Below are 22,596 nucleotides of genomic sequence, written 5' to 3' on the forward strand. Positions count from 1 at the left end.
CTCAGAATAATTTTTCTAAAAGGCAAGTTAAATTACACCATGCCTCTGCTCAACACAGGGTTGAGCTATATTCCCCCAAAAATTGTGGATGAGCTAGAGCTAGAACATATGAATCTGACTTATTTGAAAACAGGCTCTTTTCATAGGTGATCAAGTTAAAATGAATCATATTAGATCAGGATCCTAAATCTAGTCTGACTGGTGGAGAGAGGGAGGAGGAAGGTGAGAAAGAGGGAAGGAGGAGAGAGAGAAAGAGAAGGTGAAGGGAAGAGGCTAACACAGAAATAAGGCAGACATACAGACTAGAAGGCTACATGGTGATAGAGACGGAGATGGAATAATAGATCTATGAGCAAAGTTTGACAGCCAATTCTAGCAACTTGGAAGGGTCCAAGCAGCATCTTCCCTAGAGGTCTTAGAGGAGCCCAACACTGTGGATAGCCTAGTTTTAGGATTCCATCTGCTACAAGAGTAAGAATCAGCTTCTGTTGTATTAAGTGTAGTGGGAAGCATATTTCAATTCTTCTGGATTCTTTTTGCCATTAGAATGAGTCACAGAACATTGATACTCCATCTCTTCCTCCCTCCCTCTCTTCCTCCTTCCCTCCCCCTCTCCCTATCTCTCTTAGAATGCTTGAACTTGCTCATGTGTCTTGAAGCCTATCCACCAACGTTTTCTCCACACTTTCCTATGAATGCTGTGCTTCACTGTTGCAAATGTAGTTAAATATTGCCAACTAGGCTCCCTCTTATTCCAGAAGTGGTACTATTTGTTCATCTCAGAACATGTTTTCTCCTCCTCATCCATCACCTGGTTTCTTTCATCTAAGTACCACTTTCTTAGGGATCTTATTAATATAAAGACTAATCTGTGCATCTCTCCAAGTGTTCCAATGTGCTCTCAAGTGTGTCTCCATGTACTCAGTTGGAAGATCACTGTTTCCTGATGGACACTGAACTCAAGAAAGTTGGGACTTGTACTTGCTTCTTGCTTTGTTCCTATTTTTACTGTGCATCAAGTGTTTCAATAAATGAATAACTAAGTAAATGATTGTTTGATATCTTATTAAACATCTTCTAGTAAGATTTGGTGAGATCTTGGAATGTTGGTAAGTTCAGAGATAAGTCAATCCTCATTTGGGATCCCACTACTAAGTATATATCCCAAAGAAATAAAATAAGCATGTTAAAGAGACATCTGAATTTCTTCATTGATTGTACCATTAGTCATGATAGCCAAGATATGGAAACAGTGTGAATGTCTGCCTATGAATGAATGAATACACAAGGGAATACTAAGCATTAGAGAAGAAATATGTCTTGTTATTTATGATAACATTCTAGAACTTTATCAGAATACCAGAATAGTTAAAGACTAGATTGAACCAGAGTATTCTCAGGGGATTGGTTCAAGAACCCCCACAGATACAAACATCTAAATGGAAATTCACAAAGCCAAGATTCTAAATACACAAACCTGTTATTATTAAGCACCAGAACTGTTACAAATCTCATTCAATAGCCATTTATTAAGCACCATGGTAGGTACAGTTTTTTGTTTGTTTTATTTTTCAAGACAGGTTTCTCCACCAGCCCTGGCTGCCCTAGCACTCACTCTGTAGACCCTGGCCTCAAAATCACAGAGATCCTCCCGACTCTGCCTCCAAAGTGCTGGAGTTAAAGGTCTGTGATACCACGTCTGGTGATAGGTACAATTTTAAAGAGTGTATAAGAGAAGACTTTTTAGAAAGAAAGGGCAGAAATTTATGGTCCAGGACAACTCTTTGTAGAAATAAGAGATGCTTTATTTCTTGGAATTTCCACTATAAGAAGTAGAAACTGCTAAAAACAACTTCTGCCTTTAATATGTCTATTTTTTTCTAGTAGTTGTTTGGAATTTATCATAAAGAAGTTCTGTGTGCCTCTCAAGATAACCTTAGAAAACCCACCCTCAGCATCCACTTCCTCCCATCAGGCCTCAGCTTCCACATTTTCTACTCGTTCTCAATAATTCATTCAATTCTGAATCAGTCAGTGGGTTGATTCACGGATTACGTTAGCTCCATCATGAGTCCATCATATCCCCAAACCCTCATTTCTAAAAATTGTACTTGGGACTAATTCTTCAACACACAGGCCTGTTTGTTCAGAGACATGTTACATCTAAGCCATCTAAACAGTCTGTTCTGGTTCCAAAGGTTTATGTCAGTCTCAGCGCAAAATGTATTATCTATATATAACAGTCCCCAAGGACTCAAAAGTTACAATATTTATCAAAAATGTAAGCTCAAAATCTTCTCCAAGACTCAAAACTCTTGGCAATGAGACTTTGTAAAAACATTTTTTTTACCCCAAATATTATTTTTAAACATCCTCTCAACATATAATGTCACAAAGTAAACATTTCCATTCCCCAAAGGAGGAGTAGATAATTGAAAGGATGAATGATTTCAAAGTAAAAGAAAAAATCCCACAGGGCAAACATTAATTCCTATAGCTTCGTGTTCTGAGGTATGTGGTGATATAATGTGAACAGTAACATCCAGGGTATCCCTGTCTCTACGGCCTTGCCAGGTATCTCTTAGGGACTGGCACTGCAGGAGCTTTCCTTGGCAGATCTTCCTGGCACCTCTAACTTCCCAAGCTCTCCACTATGGCTTTGCTCTTTACACTTACAATTTCACACATTGCCATATCAAAGGCATCCTAAAAGGACTTCACTTGACTCTGTGATAAATTTCCTGGCCTTCCTTGTTTTCTTTTGGGAATATGAGTGAGAGATTCCATGAGTCAACATTGTTCACATTTTGTATGATTGTAAAGCCAGCATCACATGGTTGGAACAATGGTCTGTTACCAACTCAAACAGGAGACAGGCCTCCCTCCTTGGACTATGGCTACAGTAGTGCCAAGTGCCTACATGATTGAATATGGGGTATTGTAGTTACTTTTCTATTGCTGTGAAGAAACACCACGGCCAAGGCAACTTATAAAAGAAAGCATTTAATTTGGGGGTTTACTTACAGTTTCAGAGGGTTAGACAGTCTGTGACCATCATGATGGGAAGCATAGCAGCAGGCAGGCAGGAGTGGTGCTGGAACAGTTCTTGAGTGTTTGCATTTAATCCATAAGCAGGAGATGATAGATAGATAGATGGGTTTGGTGTGGGCTTTTGAATGGACCTCAAAGTTTATCCCCAGTGAAACACCTCTTCCAAAAAGGCCACATGCCCTAATTCTTCCTCAAGCAATTTTGTCAGCTAGGGACCAAACATTCAAGCATATGAGCCTTTGGGAGCTATCCTCATTCAAACTACCACACGACGAAACAGGGAACCTTAGACTTCTCTTTCCAAAGTAATATTTATTTTTAAAGTCAGTTTTCACTACTCTTCAGCCTTTGATGTGTGTAGTCTAATTCCTAAGTTTCCTTCTAAAGTCATGTTTCCTATATCCCTGATACAAAGCACATGGCTTCTTTTCAATAGTTTTAATCTCATCCAACAGTTCTACCGTCCTTGATCTCAACTCTAAATGCATTCCACTTCAGGCCAGGCATCATGTTTTCAAATCTTTGTGCTCTACTTTAAATGACTTACTTTTACTAAATATGGCTAAAAGAAGTCAGCAGTAATCATGCCACAACATGGACTCTAGGTAGCTTTGCAGAATAATGTTTACCTTTAATATTAGCCCCTACAAACTCTCGGGAGATAGAAAAAATCTAGACAAGTTATTTGCTAGAATGTAATATAAGTGATCACCAATCCAAATTTCAGTATAGTCCGGGTCCCCATCTGAAACTTCAGAACAGCCTCCATGCAACTGTCAACATTCTGTCATTTTGGGTTCACACCAGAATTTGTCATTAACCTTAGCTTACAATCATCTAGGGGTTTCCCCACTAGTGGGCTTTTTCAAATCTTTTCAGATTCTTCCTTCAAGCCAGTTAGAAAGTCTATAGAACATAGTCAAGAATGGGCAGACACGATCCCACTCCTGACACATATTTTCTATAGTAGCATTAGTTTTTGGGGAAAAAAATCCATAGGAAAACTATTTAAAAGACAGAAGATTTTATTTTGCTTCATAGACCTGCAGTCCACAGTTGACTGGCATTCGTGTCTGTGGTTCATTTGGAGCATTATGGTGGAGAGAGCATACTAGAGAAGAGCTTCTCTTTTCATGTCAGGCAGCAGGAAAAAGGCAGCAGAGGCAGACAGGAAGAGGCTGGGAAAGAGATAGCTTTCAAAGTCATGTCCCCACTGATGCACTTCTTTCGATTAGGCACCATCTTCTGTCATTTCCACCCACTCACAATAGTCTATTCTATTAGGAGTCTCTCGGTGGATGGGTCAATTGATTAGATTAGTGGCTTCAGGATCCAATTACTTTCTAAGTCCCACCTCTGAACATTGCATCAGGGACCAAGTTTTTACACGAGTCCTTTGGGGAGATACTTCATGTCTAAACTCCAAAAGTGGCCACAACGGAGTGGAAATAACTGAAGTGAGACATGCCACTTCAGTTAGGGGTTACTTATTGCTGGTACAAGACTTTTATGGTTCTCTTCTGTTTTGCTATGGTAGCCAGTGACATTCAAGATCGTGGTTACAGAAGGGCTGGGTCTGTGAAGAACTCGTTGAGCAGAGACCCCTGATTGATCCATTCAACCTATGACATTAAGAAGAAAGTCAGTCTTAGGTATTTCCATCCATCAAGGCACTGGAATTTCATTGTTGTGAACATAGTATATCCTGATTCATATTGAAATTTATTAAACCTTTGTTATGTTATAGAAGCTTATCAAATGCTTTGCAATTGTTATTTAATTTTGATTGTATCTTCATAAAATAAGCATGGTTATTGTCTTAAGTTATAAATGAGGAAACTGAGGCATTGAGCAAATACTTTATCCAAAGTATCAATTTAAACAGAGTTGAAGGTTTAAGCTCAGGAGATCTCACTCAATTTAACTTCCAGTCTTTGTTGGTCACTGAGTAAAGACTTTTAGGCTAAACAGAAAAGAATTACATTAATTATCTCCTGAATTTGAAGCCAGTCCCAATTCATTTGTGAAGAATAAGAGAATTTTTTCAAAAGTTGTAAATTTTAACTGAAGTTTAGATACAAGGAAGTATATGAATGCCAAAGAAAGATATGGTCAGCCTGCACTTTCAAAAACAATTTTCATTGTTATGTTTTCCCCTTATTTTCTGTGTGTTTTGAGAGAACATGTATGTGCCATAGTTCATGCGCAGGTAAGAAGACAGCTTGGCACAGTTGCTGTTGTTGTTTTGTCTCTCCTGGGTCGGTCCAGAGGATTGAACCCAGGTTGTCCAGCTTGATGGCAAGTGCCTTCTCCCATTGAGCCATGCTCCTGGCCCTGCCTGCAATATATTGGGGTTCAGCGAAAAGATATACGTGAGCCTAGAAAAGAAGAAAGCTTCCTATAGGTGGGACTTGAGCTCTGCAATGAAGAAGAAGGGGCACTTGGAGAAGGTTTCGATGGGCAAAATTTTTATCTTAGTTTGGAATTTAAATTAAAATCTAGGTTTTGCTTGGGTCACTCATGAAGTCTAAATTCCTGAAGGACATCAGACAAGCTTTGTTCTCCTACTACCTGTTTGTCAAATTTGTTAAGCAAGTTGTGCTGCTCTACTGACCGTAAGATTTGCTGATGAGATTAATAATTTATATTATGCATTGTGCATCAAGGCTTGTCTTCTCTTTGGCATTTCATCTGTCCAAACCTGATCCTTCATGATTGATTATGCTAACTTCCACTTATCCACAAAGACATGAATTATCACATTGCTCATTTCTGTTCTCCTTTATTCACCCTATTAGACTGGCCAGAAATATTGGGTTAAAAAACTCCAGAAATAAATAATTTGTGAGTTTTAGCTTGCTTACTGTTCTGAGGAGGATCGAGAAGTTTTACACCATCGTACCCCATAGCTCCGAGGATGTGACTTTTGTCCAGTGTATCCACGCTGTTGATACTGCCCTCCCATTAGTCATTTATAGCTGCATGGGTTTTCAGAACCTATAGCAATATTATAGTGCTTATGCTGGGAAACTTATTTCACTTAATAATGATCTATTTTATTACTGTTTAAATCATTTTCTTACCATATTTTCAATTATTACTAATCTTTTATGCATAAGGTCTAAATTAAACTTTACTATAGGTACCTACATACAGAAATACACATGGCATATATAGAGGAAAATGGTACCCAGTTTGAAGCTTCCAGTGGAGGTCCTGAAACATATTCTCTCCAGACTCTGGGGCAACAGGGCTTCAGAATTCAGTTATTTGATCCCAGATCTTCCTTTGTACTAGGTAGTAAAACCTTTTAGGAGCACACATCTGCAATCCCAGTATTTGGAGAACTGAGGCAGGGAGATCCTGAGCACCAGGCTAGCCTGGGTTACATAGCAAGACCTTGTCTCAAAAATCCAAAGAATGAACAGTGTGACAAGTCATACCAAGGAATAACAGGTACTGATTTTTGTTTCCACTTAAGTTCTTTCATCTTTCTTTTTTCTTTTTATTTATTTATTTTTTATTAATCACAATTATTCACTTTGTATCTCAGTTGTAGCGCCCCTCCTGCCCGGCCCTCCTAATCCCACCCTCCCTCCCTCCCTTTTCTCCTCCTATGCCTTTTCCCAAGTCCACTGTTAGGGGAGGTCCTTCTCCCTTTCCCTCTGACCCTAACCTATCAGGTCTCATCAGGACTGGATGCATTGTCTTCCTCTGTGGCCTGGTAAGGCTGCACCTCCTTCCCTCCCCCATGGGGAGGTGATCAAAGAGTAGGCCAATCAGTTCATGTCAGAGGCAGTCCCTCTTCCCATTACTAGGGAACCCACTTGGACACTGAGCTGCCATGGGCTATATCCATGGCAGGGGTTCTAGGTTTTCTACATGCATGGTCCTTGGTTGGAGTATCAGTCTCAGAAAAGAACCCTGGGCCTAGATGTCTTGGTTCTGTTGCTCTCCTTGTGGAGCGCCTGTCCCCTCCAGGTCTTTCTATCTCCCCCCCCCACTTCTTTCAAAAGATTCCCTGCACTCTGCCCAAAGTTTGGCTATGAGTCTCATCTTCTGCTTCGATACCCTGATGGGTAGAGTCTTTCAGAGGCCCTGTCCTGTTTTCTGTTTTCTCTCCTTTCTGATGTCCATCCTATTTGCCTTTCTGAATGAGGATTGATCATCTTACCATGGGTCCTCCTTCTTGCTTAGCCTCTTTACATGTACAGATTTTAGTATATTTATATACTATATTATATGTGTAATATCCACTTATAAGTGAGTATATACCATGTGTGTCTGTCTGCTTCTGGGATACCTCACTCAGGATAAGCTTTTCTAGTTCCCACCATTTGCCTGCAAATTTCATGATTTCCTTGTTTCATCATTGAGAATATTCTGCAGCTTTAAAACTCACTCCACTCTTAACAAAATGTCGTAATTTATATATAGCATTCTTGAGTGTTGTGTTGACTATGCATGCCTTGGATAATTTAGGAATGGAAAAACAGCTCAATGAAAAAGAAATAATCTCTCACACACAAAGGCCAAAAGACCCGTTCACCTGGATAGAACTGGTCTAGAATTTCCTGAGCTGTCAGGGGAGCATAAGCCATCACCCAAACTTCAGAGTCACAACATTACATCTTTTTTTTTTTAAATCTTTCTTTTAAAGTTATATATGCATTCTATTCCCTGATGACAAAGCCCAAGGCTTGTGGCACCTCCTCTGTGTGATTTACTGGTAGATGTGGCTTTTGTCTTGCTTCCCCACTAAAGCAGATTGTATGTTAGAAAGAGTATCTTGATGCTGATGGGACATGGGGCGCTGAGAAAACCCGCTACATTTTATATTCCATGTGGAAATAGCTCAGCGGGTCTGATCACTGTTAACCTTGTGAAATTTCACTAGATGTAAAATTATTTTTTCAGAGAAAAGGTCCTGTGTGTTTGATAGTGAACCCTTCAAAGCCCTCAGCCTTCTCTATAGGTTATTCCACCTGAGAGAAGTCAAGGTTTAATATGCTTCCCTGCCTGCCATCCCTCCTTCCCCTGAGCTTTTCAAGTTCATGTTTAAACTTGGAGCTAGAAGCTGGAGAATACAATCTCCCTATATCCAGCATCAGTAATAGTTCAAAATGAGGCAAAGGAAATAAACTACAGAAAAAAATAAGTAGGTTCAGTAAGTTCAGTAAAACATCAAATTGCCTCACTGCTAGCAATAATTTTTAAAATACACCAGCAATGTGATTTAACATTATTTTTATTCTTGTACACACAATAGAATAGCAAAGCCTTTTTTTAATCCTAAAGCTAATTTCACTGGCTATTTATATATTCTTTTAAAAAAAACATCAGTACATCTGAGGAAAAGTTTGTGATTCTACATTAACGGCTAGTCGGTAGATATTTTAAATAGTTCATCAGATAAGGACAGGCCCTTTCTTTTGAACTTTTGTGACATGACATTATTATGTTGCTGCACACTAGATTAAAAACAGCACCCCATTTCTGTTTCAGCCACAATTAGAGGTGAGGTCATAGCCTGGTTCATTAATCTTACAGATAAGAAATAAACTTGTTTTTCCTCAAGAGTTATGAGATTGATGCCCCCTCGACTGTTGCGATTTGTTTATTTGCATGTAAGCTGTCTGGGCTTGTGGACATGGAGCTCGGCTTGTCACCTCAGGATAAGATAATTTGGGATCTTTCACATTTCCAGCTTGTATGGAACCTCAGCAGTTGAACCAGCTGATGAAGGCAGCATGCCTGCCTCACAGTTTGGAAGCAAGGATGTAGCCAGTGGGCTGGCGGTGTGAGTGGGGTGCTGGTTTATTAACAGACACACTTGATTCCAGAGGTCAACGCTTCTGTGCACGGGGCGGATTACACAGTGAACCATGAGCACCCTGAAAGGAGATATGGGGGGCTACGGCACAGACTGAGGGCTTGGTTCCTGTGAGATGCTGTGAGACTGCCCTGTGAATAGTAGGGAGGAGTGGGCACCCAGGTGGGCTTCCTGTAATCAGACTTTTTTCTAGCTTTTTTTTTTTTTAAATTGCCTATGTAAACCAATATTTTACCTTCTAAATTTGGGATGAGGATTTGAGATATGAGTCTGTGGATAAGATTCAGTCAGTGAAGCACATGCTGCATGAGCAAGAGGACGTATGTCTGGATTGCCAGACCCACTTAAAGGGAAGGTGCTGTCTGTGTCCTAACGCTGGGAGCAAGAACTGCTGGGGCTTGCTGGCCCACTAGTCAAGACCAATTAAGTGAGTTCTAGCTTTAGAGAGCCTGTCTTAAAGAATGAGGTGGAGAATGATCTAGGAAAATACCCATTGGCACACAAATGCACACACACAAGCGTGCACACACAAAATTTTGGGATGCTGCCGGCATGGGCAATCCGCTCCTTTCACTGATGCTACGTGATGTTATTGTAATCATCTGTATAAAATGATATTTCAGGTAGTAGTTGTAACGAATCAAGGACATTCGTCCACCGGTGGCTACTTGCCAGGGCTCGTCTCTAAGAGTTTCTCCTGTACTAATTTACCCAATTCTCGCATCAGGATGACATGTGTGCTTGCTCTCACCCCTCCACAGATGAGGCGACCAAGGCATATAATAAAGAAGTAAGTGGCCCCAAGGCAGTACTAGAGAGGACCTGTGTGAATAACTTTTACCTCAGGCCATGGCTGCATAACATGTGCAGAGTGTGAGAGCTAATTTAACTTGTGGTGACATGCCACTTACCTACCAGCAACATTCGACTTGGGGGTCATCCTGATTTCTTATTTTGTTCCATGGGTTCCTAGGCACTGCTAATTACTTTGACTATCAGGGTCTTTTTTTTTTTGTCAACCTTTGAACTGGCTCCTGGAACGTACTGTACTGAAGTGTGAAGACATTGTCTATCTGGACTTTCATGTCAGTGGCAGGGTTTCCAAACCTTTTATCTGCAGTTGGTGCAAGCATCTTCGCTCATTGGGTTGCTCTATCTCTAGGCTTCTCTAATACAGACAAAACAACTTGATATAATAAATGCCATCTCTGTTTCTCTTCCCGCTTTCTTCCTCCCACTCCTCTTCCCTTCTCCACCTTTCAGTATGCCTTCCATTAATGGGCCACTTGCCTTCGGGAGTGTCTCAAAGGTTCTCCTGTTCTTTTGGCTTAATTAATGGCAGGGAAGATTACTTTTTGCTTGATTACAGTCTAGAAAGAGTCTCACGTTCTCCAAAGTCACCGAATTTATAAACAAGAATCTTGTTCCAGTTCGTCTGCCTCCTTTCTGATGACATCGTCAGCAACTCCAATTTGTGGTCATGCGTTCATTTAATGTCTGAAGTGGGTGACCAGCTTCATAGCAAATCCCCACTATTATAGTTTCCCAATTAAAAGGGGTTTATTTTTAATTATTTAAGTGGTGTAGATGTGTGTATACCTGTTTGCATATATGTGCACATGAGTACAGGTGCTGTCATAGGCCAGAGGAGGGAGTTGGGTCCTCTGGAGCCAGAGTTACAGGTACTTGTGAGCCGCTCTATAGGGGTGCTGGGAACCCAATTTGTGTCCTTTCCAAGAGCAGTGTGTACACTTAGCCACTGAGCTATCTCTCCAACCCCTCGTTTTTCCATCTTAACATGCACATTTATCCACATATTTTGGCATCTCTGAAATTGTCACATACATTACAATCTATGAGACACAAAATTTAATGACAACATTTCTTCTCTCTTACAGATCTAAAACAATTGTATATGTCACCAAAACAGTGGAATTCAAATATGATATGCATTCGAGAACTCACAGAAAAAAATTTTTTTCAAGCCAGTATATCTATTACATGTCTGCTGGATGCTAGACTCCTGCTCAGTATGGAGGACACAAACATGAAGAAGGCAGATCCCTGGCCCCTAGGAGGCTTGTAGTTTGGTAAGACCAATAAATAAGAGGTTGAAGAAATGAGGGCTGCAAAGCGTTAATGAACGTCAAAGGATCTTGTAAAATTTAAAACAGTTTATCCATGTAAGCTGTTATTATTTCCTGAGTTCCATGGTGCTAAAAGTGCCTTTAGAGTTACAGTAGGGACTGTCACTCTTCAAAGCTGTCAGCACGCTCCCTTGATGCAATATTCTCCTGACAAGAATCTGACAGAAATCAATGTGTCCTCGGAGCTTTTACTTTTAGAATTTCTCTCAGCCTAATGAGGGATCCTTTATCTTAATTAGGTTTAAATATATCTTCCTTTGACCCTAATCAACCTCTCTCATGTAGAGCTGTGAATTTCTTACACTTTTCTTTGTCATCTTTTGATTGACTTTTCTTAGCAAGTTCTTTCAGTTAGCAATTCCTTTTCGAAAATGAGTTGGCAGGAGCGGGAGGAGACGGATATGGAACCTGCTGTGGGTGAGCCGTCTCCCCAGGGTCTTTGTTCCTGCAGACTCTGAATGTGATCTGTGGCCAGCATCAGCCTCACCTCAGGGTTTCTGGATGTCAGGCCCTACCCCAGACCCACTGCATCAGACCCAGACCCTGCTTTTGACAAGACTGCCAGAGAGCTTGCATACAAATTAAAATTTAGAAATGGCAGCCCCACCTCATCACTATGTTTAATATTGATAGTTTACTTCTTAATATGTGAGCTGCTACCCTTTTAGGGGTCAAATGACCTTTCACAGTGGTCAACTAAGATGATCTGGGAACACAGATTTTACATTACAATTTGTAGCAGTAGCAAAATTACAGTTATGAAGTAGCAACAATATTAATTTTATGATTGGGAGTCACCATGACATGAGGAACTGTATTAAAGTTTCACAACATTAGGAAGGTTGAGGGCCACTGCAATAGACAGAAAGGACAAGAGCAGAGAGGCTCATTCTCAGGAAGGAGGAGGAGGAGGAGGAGGAGGAGGAGGAGGAGGAGGAGGAGGAGAAGGTGGAGGTGAGTGCCATCCCCATACTGGTTGGCTAGCTAATAAAGAACTGGCAGAGATAAGGCAAATGGAGGAGTTCAGGCCCTTCTTAGGAAGCACTAGAGTTGCCTTGATGGGGCAAAAATTCTTGTCCTAGTCAATATTATTTGTCACCACAGACAATGGTATAGACAAAATTTGTACAACCATTTTACGAACAAACGCAAGCCACTGGTATGGAGCTATGTCTAAGCAGACATAGGTCTCTTGATTTAAACATAGTATTTTTTTTTTTCAGTATCCATGTGTTCCCCAAAGGGAAGTCATTATTGGTTAGTATTCACAACTTTTTGTCATTTCTGCATATTTGTATTACCATGACTGAATATATGTCTTTAAAGCGATTTCTTTAAACTTAGATTCAATAGGTACTATTATCTGTGAAATTATGAGTTATATGTACTTATTAATTACAATACTTAAAACATATCATTAAAGTAAAAATATTGCTACCTGAACTTTATCCACATGAGTAAAACACCATTCATGCCTGGACCATATTATGTGTTAGACACTTGAATTGATATTGCCAGGTTTTTAAACTTTACATTTGGAGGTAAAATTGAAACTTAAAGAAAATTTACTAGAAGTTCACAAAGAATTCCTATATAGCCTTTAGCACATAACAATGCATTTGTTTTAGTATGCTCCTCCTCAGAAAGATTGGTTTTACAAGATAATTATCTAATCTGAAGTCCTCAGTCAAATTTGACCTTTTGTCCAAATATGTTCTCAATATAGAATTAAAAAATCTGACCATGATCCTAGCTAAAATCATGATTGCCATTTTTGTTCATGCATTGCGGGGAGGGGTCCTCTTTATCAGGGGATTCTTTCTTAACCCTTCTTTGCCTTTCAGGGCTTTGAAAACTTGGGAGGCAAACAGGCTTGCTTGTTAGAGAAGCCCTCTGTCTCAGTTTGTCTGGTGTCTCTCATGCTTAGAGTTAGGTGATGTGTTTTTAGTGGGAGAATTATGCAAATGATGGGGGTTTCTTTTCATTGTAGCATTTTACTTTTCCACACTAGGAGCTTTTTAGAGAAATGTCTGTTTCCAGGGCTGGGCAGCTGAGCAGTGCAGTTTGGAATACTGTTTTGCCCAGAAAGTAAGGAAATACTTAAAAGATAGGGAAGTCATTTTGAAGGGACTATCTGTGGTCAAACAGGGGGCAATATGAGCATTCCACATAAATGACCGTGATTTTATCCAGTCACTACCCATTGGATAAAAGAAATACTCATAATCAATGAGCTCTTTCTTTTTAAGAGTAAAATCTCAAGTAGTGCATATAAAAAAGGGTCAGGAATGACACAACAGGTCCCAACTGATAACCCAGAACATAGAAATAATAAATACCAACAAATGTAGGAGTCAGAAAATTACCATTTTGTAATGATGATAGTCACAATTGGTTCAGAAAGGCTCATCCATGCATGCTAAAAGTAGGGAGTAAAGATTCATGAAGGACAGGATAGTGAGGTAATATCAAAATGTCTCCCTTGATCTTCTAACCAAATGCATTTTGATTGAAAATAACTTTAGTGCTGAAATGCGCCAGCTAAGATGAAAAGATTTAAGTCTGTGGTGTCAGACTGATTAATTCTAAATATCTTCGATTAAGTTCCTAAATCAGCTTTTCATTGAGTGTTCCAAGATGCTTCTTAGGCGTGAAGAAACACGTGACCTGTTCCTCCACTAGGGTATGAACGGCCCCATGTTTTGAGCACCTGTTTTCTGTTTGGTGGTACTATGTGGACAATCTGGAGACCTCATTGGCAGGTCACCAGAGGCAGTCTTTTAAAGGACATAACCCATGGTTCTTGGGTCAGAAAGCTTCCTGGTTTGCAATGATGTGAAGAGCTTCTGTCACACATATTCACTCACCAAGTGCCATGATGAGCTAAAACCTTCTGAAACCATGACCCTGAACAGATCTTTCCTTCCTTACGTAGTTTCTGTCAGGTTTGTGGTCACAGTAATGCAGTAAGAAGCAACTACGAGCTGTGCTGAGATTTTTGTTAACTTGGCACAAGCTACAGCCAACTGGGAAGGTGTAATGTGAGTCAAGGAATTACCTCTATCAGATTCACCTTGAGGCATTTTCTTAATTAGTGATTGATGTGGAAAGGCCCAGAGCACTGTAGGCAAGTGGTCCTGGGTTGTATAAGGAAGGTAGCTGAACAAGCCTGTGATCAACATTCCTCTAGTGCTTGCTTTAGCTCCTGCCTCTGGGTTCCTGCCCTGACTTAGCTTCATGATGGACAGCAAGCATAGGGTTCAAGAAACCCTTTCCTTGCTAAGTTGCTTTTGGCCATGTTGTTTTAACGCAGCAATAGATAACAAACCAGGACACTGCCTGAGTGCTCGCCTGCCTCTCAGTTCCCAAGACCTCCATGCTTGTCCTCTTCTTCTGTTCTTTGTGAGGTCTTTTTGGGAAGTAGAAACTGCCAGCTATTACAAGTCTCACTTCCTTTTTAAAAAATTGTATTACATTTACTTACTTATTATGTGCATGTGTGTGGGCATCTGTGCACCGTGGCTTCTGTGTGGAGGTCAGAGGGCAACTTACAGAAGTCAGTATAGGTCTCAGGGATTGGACACAGGTCATCAGGCTTGGGGACAAGTGCCTTTCTCTGTTTAGCCATCTCACTAGTTTTCATTTCCCTTTGATCCCAATTTTAATCTGATGATCTCAGATCAGGGTGAGACGCTCTGTATTAATTGGCACCCTTGTGTTTGCCGCAAAGCATCTTCTCCCTTTCTGTCAACGCAGCAACAAAGAACACAAGATGCTCAACACACACTTCTGCTTGTTATCCACATGGCTTTAATGAGGTCTTAACTAATTCCCTTTATGTTTTCATTGTGATTAGGACTCTCTAAGTCATGTCACATTACTATGTGAACTAGTACTCTATAAGGTCTGGCAGAGGGACAGATCCATTATGACCTAATGTGCTAATATCAAGCATGTTGCGGGCCAACTGATCCACTTATATTTTGCTGTATCCTTTGATAATGTATGCTAAAGGTGAACAGACGTACAAGAGATGCAAGCAGCACAGCTTATTGCCCCCACTGCAAATTCAGCATGTGGAAAGAAGTATTGCAGATGCGAACACTTAAGAGACACGAGCAGATGGATGAGCAGCAGGGTGGCGCATTTTTGTGAAGCTATTGGTAGCAATCAAATCAATTTATCCTGACTTAGATTTCCAGGGTGGCCATATGCTTCCTAATACCAATTTGACATATCATGGATAACGGATACCTTTTTCTTGTGTGGTTTAATAAGTTCATTTTAAAGGAAGTGTTGACAAAGGTAAACAAATTAAATACTATGTATCCTATTGGCGTTTATTGAAAACAAAGGAATGGAAACTCCCTGGGATGATCTGGGAACCTAGAGAATTAGTGCAGGTGAGGGCTGTATTGGGGGTGAAATAGTGATGGTAAAATCAGAAGGATAGTGTGCATCTGGCTGCTGTCCCACACAAATGTTGACTATAAATGCATGTGTTCAGCATAACACTTTCTAAGCCTCTTGCTGTGTAGAGCCTCAAGTGTCCTTATGGGGCTGGACCGGTAGGTCTCATTAAGTCCCTTTGCTGACGGATAATTTGACACATACTCACCAAGTAGCCAGTGTGTAGTGTTTAAGAGATCCAGAATTTCTAAAATGACACTATTGCAAAATATCTTTACTTTAAGCAGTCATCTACTGAGCACTTGCGTGGGTTTGCAGCATGATGGGTCCTCTGCTCCGAGTGAGGTTGATTCAAATTGACAACCTGGAAGGTAAGTTCAGCATCCCTGCTGCCCTTGTATGTGATGAAGGTTCTAAGCTCAGAGAGGCTGTTTAGTTTGCTCCGTATTTCAAAGATAGAGTCAGGATTTGAACACTGGACTGGGGGCTTCCAAAACTATGGTGTCCCACCTCACTCATTTGCACTCTCCCAAGAGTCTCAGCTTGTTGATAGCCATCTACTAGGGATTTGAAGCCACATTGTCCTGTCCTTCTAGGAGCAGGGCTCTGTTAGGTGATGGACATTTGGTTGCTTTATTCTCTGTTTCCTGGGCTAGTTCAGCCTGTTACTCCTTCCTGTTATTTTTCCATGATTCACCAATTTTCTTTATGGTAACAAAGCTGAAACTTATTAGTAGTATGTCATTGATGTTTCATGTCCCACTCCATGAAGGCAGGAGCAATGACTCTGTCATTCACATGTATGTTTAATATTGCACAGGACACACAGTAGATATCCATTCAATAAGCAAGCAAATGTGCTAAAACAATCATCAAATTTACATGATGGGGCAATGTCTTTTTTCCTTCAGCCTCCAGGACTCCCTATTTGCCACACATTTTCCTTCAAGAACCCTCCGAACTCTAGCAAAATGGCAGCATCAAGGCTCAGAGGCAGGTCCTTCTTGTCTTCTTTCTGATTCTTTTATTCCACACTGTGTTTTAAAGCATGAGGGGATCTTCTCCTTATGGCTCAAAGGACACCATTAAACGGTTTTCCCTTTCTCTCGGATTTTCTATCCTGACACTGATTTTTTAACTGGCTCTAGCACACGGCAAGAAAGTGCAGCCTATGAATGTCCTGCTTACTCAGCTGAGAGTAACAGCTGTTCCAATAAGCAATTGGATGTTCAGCACCTGAGATTGGCTTTCTCCTTTCAGCAAGACTGCAAACTCAACAGAATGTAGGAAAGCATGAAAAATGTTTTCTAGCCCACTTCCCTTAATGGAGGAGAGAAGCAGAGCAGGTTGGGAAGAAATACTCATATTTTCATCAAGAAGAACTGGTTTCTGAGTGGATAATTTCAGCTGAGCTTCTTTTGATGGGGTCTTGGGAATTAAAGTTTGGCAGATCAAGATTTAGGAGGTTTGCCTGCCCCAGGTAAGAGGCAGTTTTGTTGTTATTTTATACTCTGTCACAAGCTGTGTGCCAGTAAATGAATGACCCTTTCCAAATCAAGATTTCTGATGCTTGTCAATTTTACTGGCGTAAATATTTCCATCAAGGCTGATATTAAGTTGGCAGATAATGTTCATCATTGGTTCTCACCGACCAGTACAAGTCAACCCAGGTCACCATTGTCTTTCTTGTTCCATCAGTACCTCTAGGGAGACAGAGAGGTTGGGTAAATTCATGAGTTAGGCTGTGGATTTCTCACAGGAGATCATGGGAGGGGGCAGTAAGCAATGAGCCAAGCCAGTGCATATGGTGTTCAGAAAGAACACATGGCAATGAGCTAGGGGTGCATGGGCAGGCACCTTGTCTGGTAAGCCAGGGATAAGCTGTGGTGGAATCCAAGGTGAGGGTCAACCCCAAATGTTTTAAATAAAAACATTATGTGTATGAGTGTTTTGTCTGCATTTATGTATATGTGCCAAGTGTGTGCCTGGGACCCAGGAAAGAAGGTGCTAGATCCCCTGGGCCTGAAAGTAAGGACAGTTGTGTGCCACCATGAGGTTCTGGGAAACAAACCCAGGTGCTCTGGAAGAAAGGCAAATGCTCTTACCCACTAAGCCGTCTCTCCATTTTTATCACTGGAGGGTGGTACTCCTGATCGCTTATGTGAATGAAACGCTCTGTAATCTAATTGCCTTAGCTATAATCTAGGGATATGTAGGCACACCTGAGAGGTGGGATGGATTTTGTTCTAGACGAGTGTATTAGCACAATCATCTCAGCAGAATCACACTAGTATTTTTGCTTTCCCACTGTATATCAAAGTTGTACTTATACCGCTCTCTAATTCAGTAATGCTACAATAATATCATGTCTAAAACACAATGCACAAACCTTAACTAGAAAGACTTGATTGCTAAAATAAGATGAAAACCACCTAACTGTTGGAAGAAATTATGTTCATAGGACTTACTCATCACAGTTGCCACAGGTTTTCAGTTTGTAATGTCTCAGAGTAACTGTAAAATACCATAAGCAAAGCAAAACAAAATAATGGTAAATAATGGCTCCTATCTTCAAGAGGCTTTATAATGGTGCATTGTTATAATGTATGTGAAATACTTACTATGGTGCCTGCTCAACGTATAGCAGAATTAAAATAAATGGTGTTTCCTAGAAACAGTCTCACAAATTGGAGCGCCTTTTCAGGACATCTTCAGGGGCTAGAAGTAGATCTGGAGGGATCAAACAGCCCAAGAGTCAGGCCAGCCATGAACTGTTCAATGTGATTATCGATGGGAAATGAAAATATTTTTGGTTATTTTTTTTTCTATCTTCCAAACTGCTTAAAACATCCCTTTATCTAGTTTATTTTGACATCGGGTAAAAAGTGGATTCAGGTGTGTAAGAACCACTGAAAGGTATGTTTTCATGATAAAGTTCTGTTAAAAGAGGAGTATGCTAATATAAGCACGATGCAACACATATGCAGCACAGAATGTGTTAATCTCAGGAACACTTGTTCTTCAAGGAGAGCATCTTTCCTCGTGCCTTTTGTTTTCTACTGTGCAGTAGATTGCTTTCGCCATGAAGGTCCAGGAGTGCCTGGGCCTGGTGTTCCTAGGCTCTCTATATTTTTGCAAATCAACCATTGTGGACTTCCTGTAACTTAGTGAGTTGCCACTCTTTCTCCCCCCTAATTAGTCTTGGGACAACTGTAAAATTGATTCTAAATGTGTAACTCAGACTATGTCAATTTGTTGTTTAAACTCTGGAACGTCCAGCCATTCAACCCAAACTCCACACTGTGACAACCTCAGCCTGGATGTTTCCCACTCTGTCCTGCTCAGGACCTCTTGTCCTAAAACATCTTCTTGCTTCAAGATCTTTCCATGTCTTTATCTTAGCATTCATAGGTTCTTCCCAAACTCCACCAGAGATGACCCCTCTCTCACTACTGTTTGTCTTCTCATTCTTCCCAAGAAGATTTCAACCTACTTAGGAAAGCTTTGCCAATGATGAGAGTGAAAGCAAATCCCACTATTTTAAAGACAATTTATAAATATTAAAATCAATTTGCTTTTAGTTATTGATTAAGCACATCTCAATGCCCCACTTCCTTATCTAGTATAGGTAATATAGGTAATTTTTTTTCTCTCTCCAAGTCCAGTTTGACTTAAGGTCCTATTGACCAGTAGGAGCAAGAGAATCAGGTCTCCTTTTCCATTTGGTCTCCTTCTGCTTCCATCCTCTGCCCCCACCCTGGAATTTCACTGGCATTTTCAGAGGCAGGCTTAGAAGGAGGTGTGGTTGAGAGTTGAGAGGTGAATGGGCAAAAGATCCTTTCAGGCAGCAGGCGCTGTGACAGTTCTCTCTCCTTGATTGGATGTGGTCTGAACATAGCCCCCAGGTCTTCACATGTTGAGGGTTTGGTCTCCACTATGATGGTTGAGAGGGAAGTGGTGGAACTTTTAGAGATGGAGCCTAGTGAAATATTCTTAGGCTTCCCAGGGAGTGAGCTGCCCTCAGAAGGAATGAGAGAAGCTCTTTTGGGACCCTTGATATCTCAAAGCAATGAGCCTAACTCTTGAATCACTCTCTGGGTTCTTGTTTGAGATGTGGTATTTTCCTCCTGTTCATACTCCTGTTACTCCAGTATCATCTCCCTTGGGTTTCTAACCAAAGCACAACCAATACCAGCAATGCCTTACCATTGAAGATCCAGAACCATGAGAAAAATGAATTTCTTTAGTTTATTAAGTTATCCAGCCTCATGTTATTTGTTATAGCAACAAAGCTGCACTAATTTATCCCTTACTTGTCACTTGTCCTCTGTTAAAACAAGACCAAAACATTTTTTTTTTTAAACCTGGAAATAAGAAAATCTCCTCTCAGTGGGAGCCATCATCTCATCTCTCTGATCTCACTGACTCACCTTGCATGAAATCCTGGCCCTGAGATTTCATGGAAAGCACTTTACCTTATGGCCCCTCTTGGAAAGTGGCCACTTGATGTTAAAGCCCCTGAAGTCTGGCTCGGGCCAGGTCTGTATAGTAAAAATTTTGTAATTTTGGTTTCTTTAAAAACACAGAAATATTGTAAGAATCTGTTTTTGTTTTAATCCCAGGTGTGGGGATATGAGGCTGCTTTGCAGCAGCTGACTGTGATTTGCCTCCTGCTCTGGCAGAGGTGTGGTTTTGCCAGCTACAGACAGTTTCTGTGATTGTGTGACATCTGGAATTCTGGAGACTTTTCAGAGGATATATAAATGGTAGAGCCCTGATAGGTGGTTGCTGTCTGGTGGTTGGATGCTGTTGGTTGTTGTTGACTGTGTGTGTGTTTTTTTAAGTAGTCAAGTGCAAAGTAGCTGGAAGAAGAAATTAGATATCGTGATGGAGAAGATCAAACTTGCCCCAGGAAACTCAACGCCCCTAATCAGCGGGAGTAGTCTAAGGGTAACCTCGTTCCTTCTCCTCTTTATCCTTTTTTCTATCTGTGTTAAGCATTAAAATGGAAGAAGAAAGGGGGTGGAGAAGGATGGGGGAAAATAGTGCTCACAAAGTAGCTACTTTTATGTCAGTTTAACACAGGTATAGGGTCAGGGAGGAGGCAGCCTCCCAGGAAAAAAATGCCTTTTGGTATTTTGAGACAGAGTTTCTGTGTGTAGCCTTGGACCCACTTTGTAGAGCAGGCTAGCCTCAAACTCACAGAGATCGCCTACCTCTGCCTCCCTGGTCAGCTGACATTTTCTTAAGTAGTGATCAATGGGGGAGAGTCCAGCCCATTGTGGGTTCCATCCCTGGGGTGGTGGTCCTGGATTCTATAAGAGAGCAGGCTGAGCAGGAATGGATGCTTAACAGAAAAGTGAATAAGCAGCTCTCCTCCATAGTCTCTGACCAACTCTTGCCTCCAGGTTCCTGCCCTGCTTGAGTCCCTGTCATGACTTCCTCCAGTGATGAACAGTGATATGAAAGCACAAACCAAATGAACCCTTTCCCTACCAGTTTCTTTGGTCATGGTGTTTCATCAAAGAAACAGCAACCCTAAGTAGGACACCAACCATCTCTGAATAGTGTCCACTGTGTCTACTCTGCCCACTGGAAACACCTGCCATTTCATTCTTATATTCAGTAGGACAGGCTGCCTTCCAGGCAGCTGGGTCTCTGCTCTGCGTTGCAGGCTCTTTATTTTTGCATTGTGGTCTCTGTGCTGAGCTGAGAAAGTTCTCTGAGGAATCCCCCTCACACTTTCCTCTGATTTCACGATGCCGCTGAAGACCCAGAGAAACCTCTTCACCAAGTTTTCTGCCGCCTTCTCTACAGTTCTCTCAGGACATGGGTACAGAGTGGACTGTGGCTTACAGGACTAAGGCCCATCCTGAATGGTGGTCTGTACCTTCACATGTTTCATTAGAATTTGTTAGGAGTAAAATAAGCTATCGGATCTTATGTATTATTCTTAGTTTGAGGGTCTTTTGAAAACTTGAAGTCAAATTTAAAAATTACACTTGGCATCTAATTGATACTCAGAGGCATAGCCAAAAGTGATAGTGCCAAAGAGGGTAGCATAAGCAAGATGCCATGCCAGGAGGGAGTACCTTCTCCTCCTGATGTCTTGTGAAATAGATGTCTGGTTGGCAGTGAAGGCCAGGTATACTAGCTGATTTGGGGTTGTATTTTACAGCGAAGGGAGGAATTTTATGAACCCTGGAGTTGTTGAGGAAGGGATGGTGAGAATGGAAGGGAAAATGTCGTGAGCACTATATTACTAAATGTCTTGGTACTGTGAGAAAACACCTAACAAAGAGCAACTGAAAGGAGGGAGAATTTATTTTGGTTTACAGGAATAAAGCCCACTTGGGTAGGGAAAGATGGAGGCAGCTGGTTGTATTGCATTTGCAATAGGAAGCAGAGTGGGATGAACGATTGTACCAGCTTGCTTTTTCCTTTCTCCACTTCATATCACAGCACAGGATGGTGCCTGCCATGTTCAGGATGGGTCTTCCCTCCTCAGTTAAGCCTTTGAGGACACACTCTAAGAGACACAAACTACAGGTGTGTCTCCTAGGTAATTCCAAATTCAATCAAGCTGACAATGGACATTAACCACCACACTATCTAGAGTAGTAACTTACAGGGAGGAATGTGACTTTAGAAGAAGAACATAGGAGTGAAGGCTCTGGTTCGGACATGCAGATATGGGTAGAATAGTACTGAGCATTAGAGAGTAAGGATCTGAGCTCTTTGCTTCTCTCGGTGGAGTTTCTTAGTGAATTGGTTGTGCCCATGTCTCGGGATGCAGTTAAGGCCTGACTGGTAAAAGAGAAACACATATAGACTTTAAACAGGAGAGAGATTCCTTGTTCTTATTTATGTGTTCATTGTCTTTCTTTTCTGGAGTAAAATTCTCATGAAGATAAAGACCTTCTTGTGGTTTGCTGTCGATGCCTCTAAGGCACAGCGCAGTGGCTGGCAAGTGGCAGGTGAAAACACGGTGAGTAAATGGAGGGATGTTAGGCCAGATGGATACCGAGAGAAGACTTCCTACAGTGATGCCTTCAGAGAGCTCCCTGAAAGATGAAGCCTAGTCACAGCATTTAACAGGACAGGGCATGCTTATCCAGCAGATCATTTTTAAATGATTGAATTATAGAAAAGAAA

The sequence above is a fragment of the Meriones unguiculatus genome, chromosome 12 (assembly GCF_030254825.1).
Source record: "Meriones unguiculatus strain TT.TT164.6M chromosome 12, Bangor_MerUng_6.1, whole genome shotgun sequence".
Lineage (NCBI taxonomy): Eukaryota > Metazoa > Chordata > Mammalia > Rodentia > Muridae > Meriones > Meriones unguiculatus.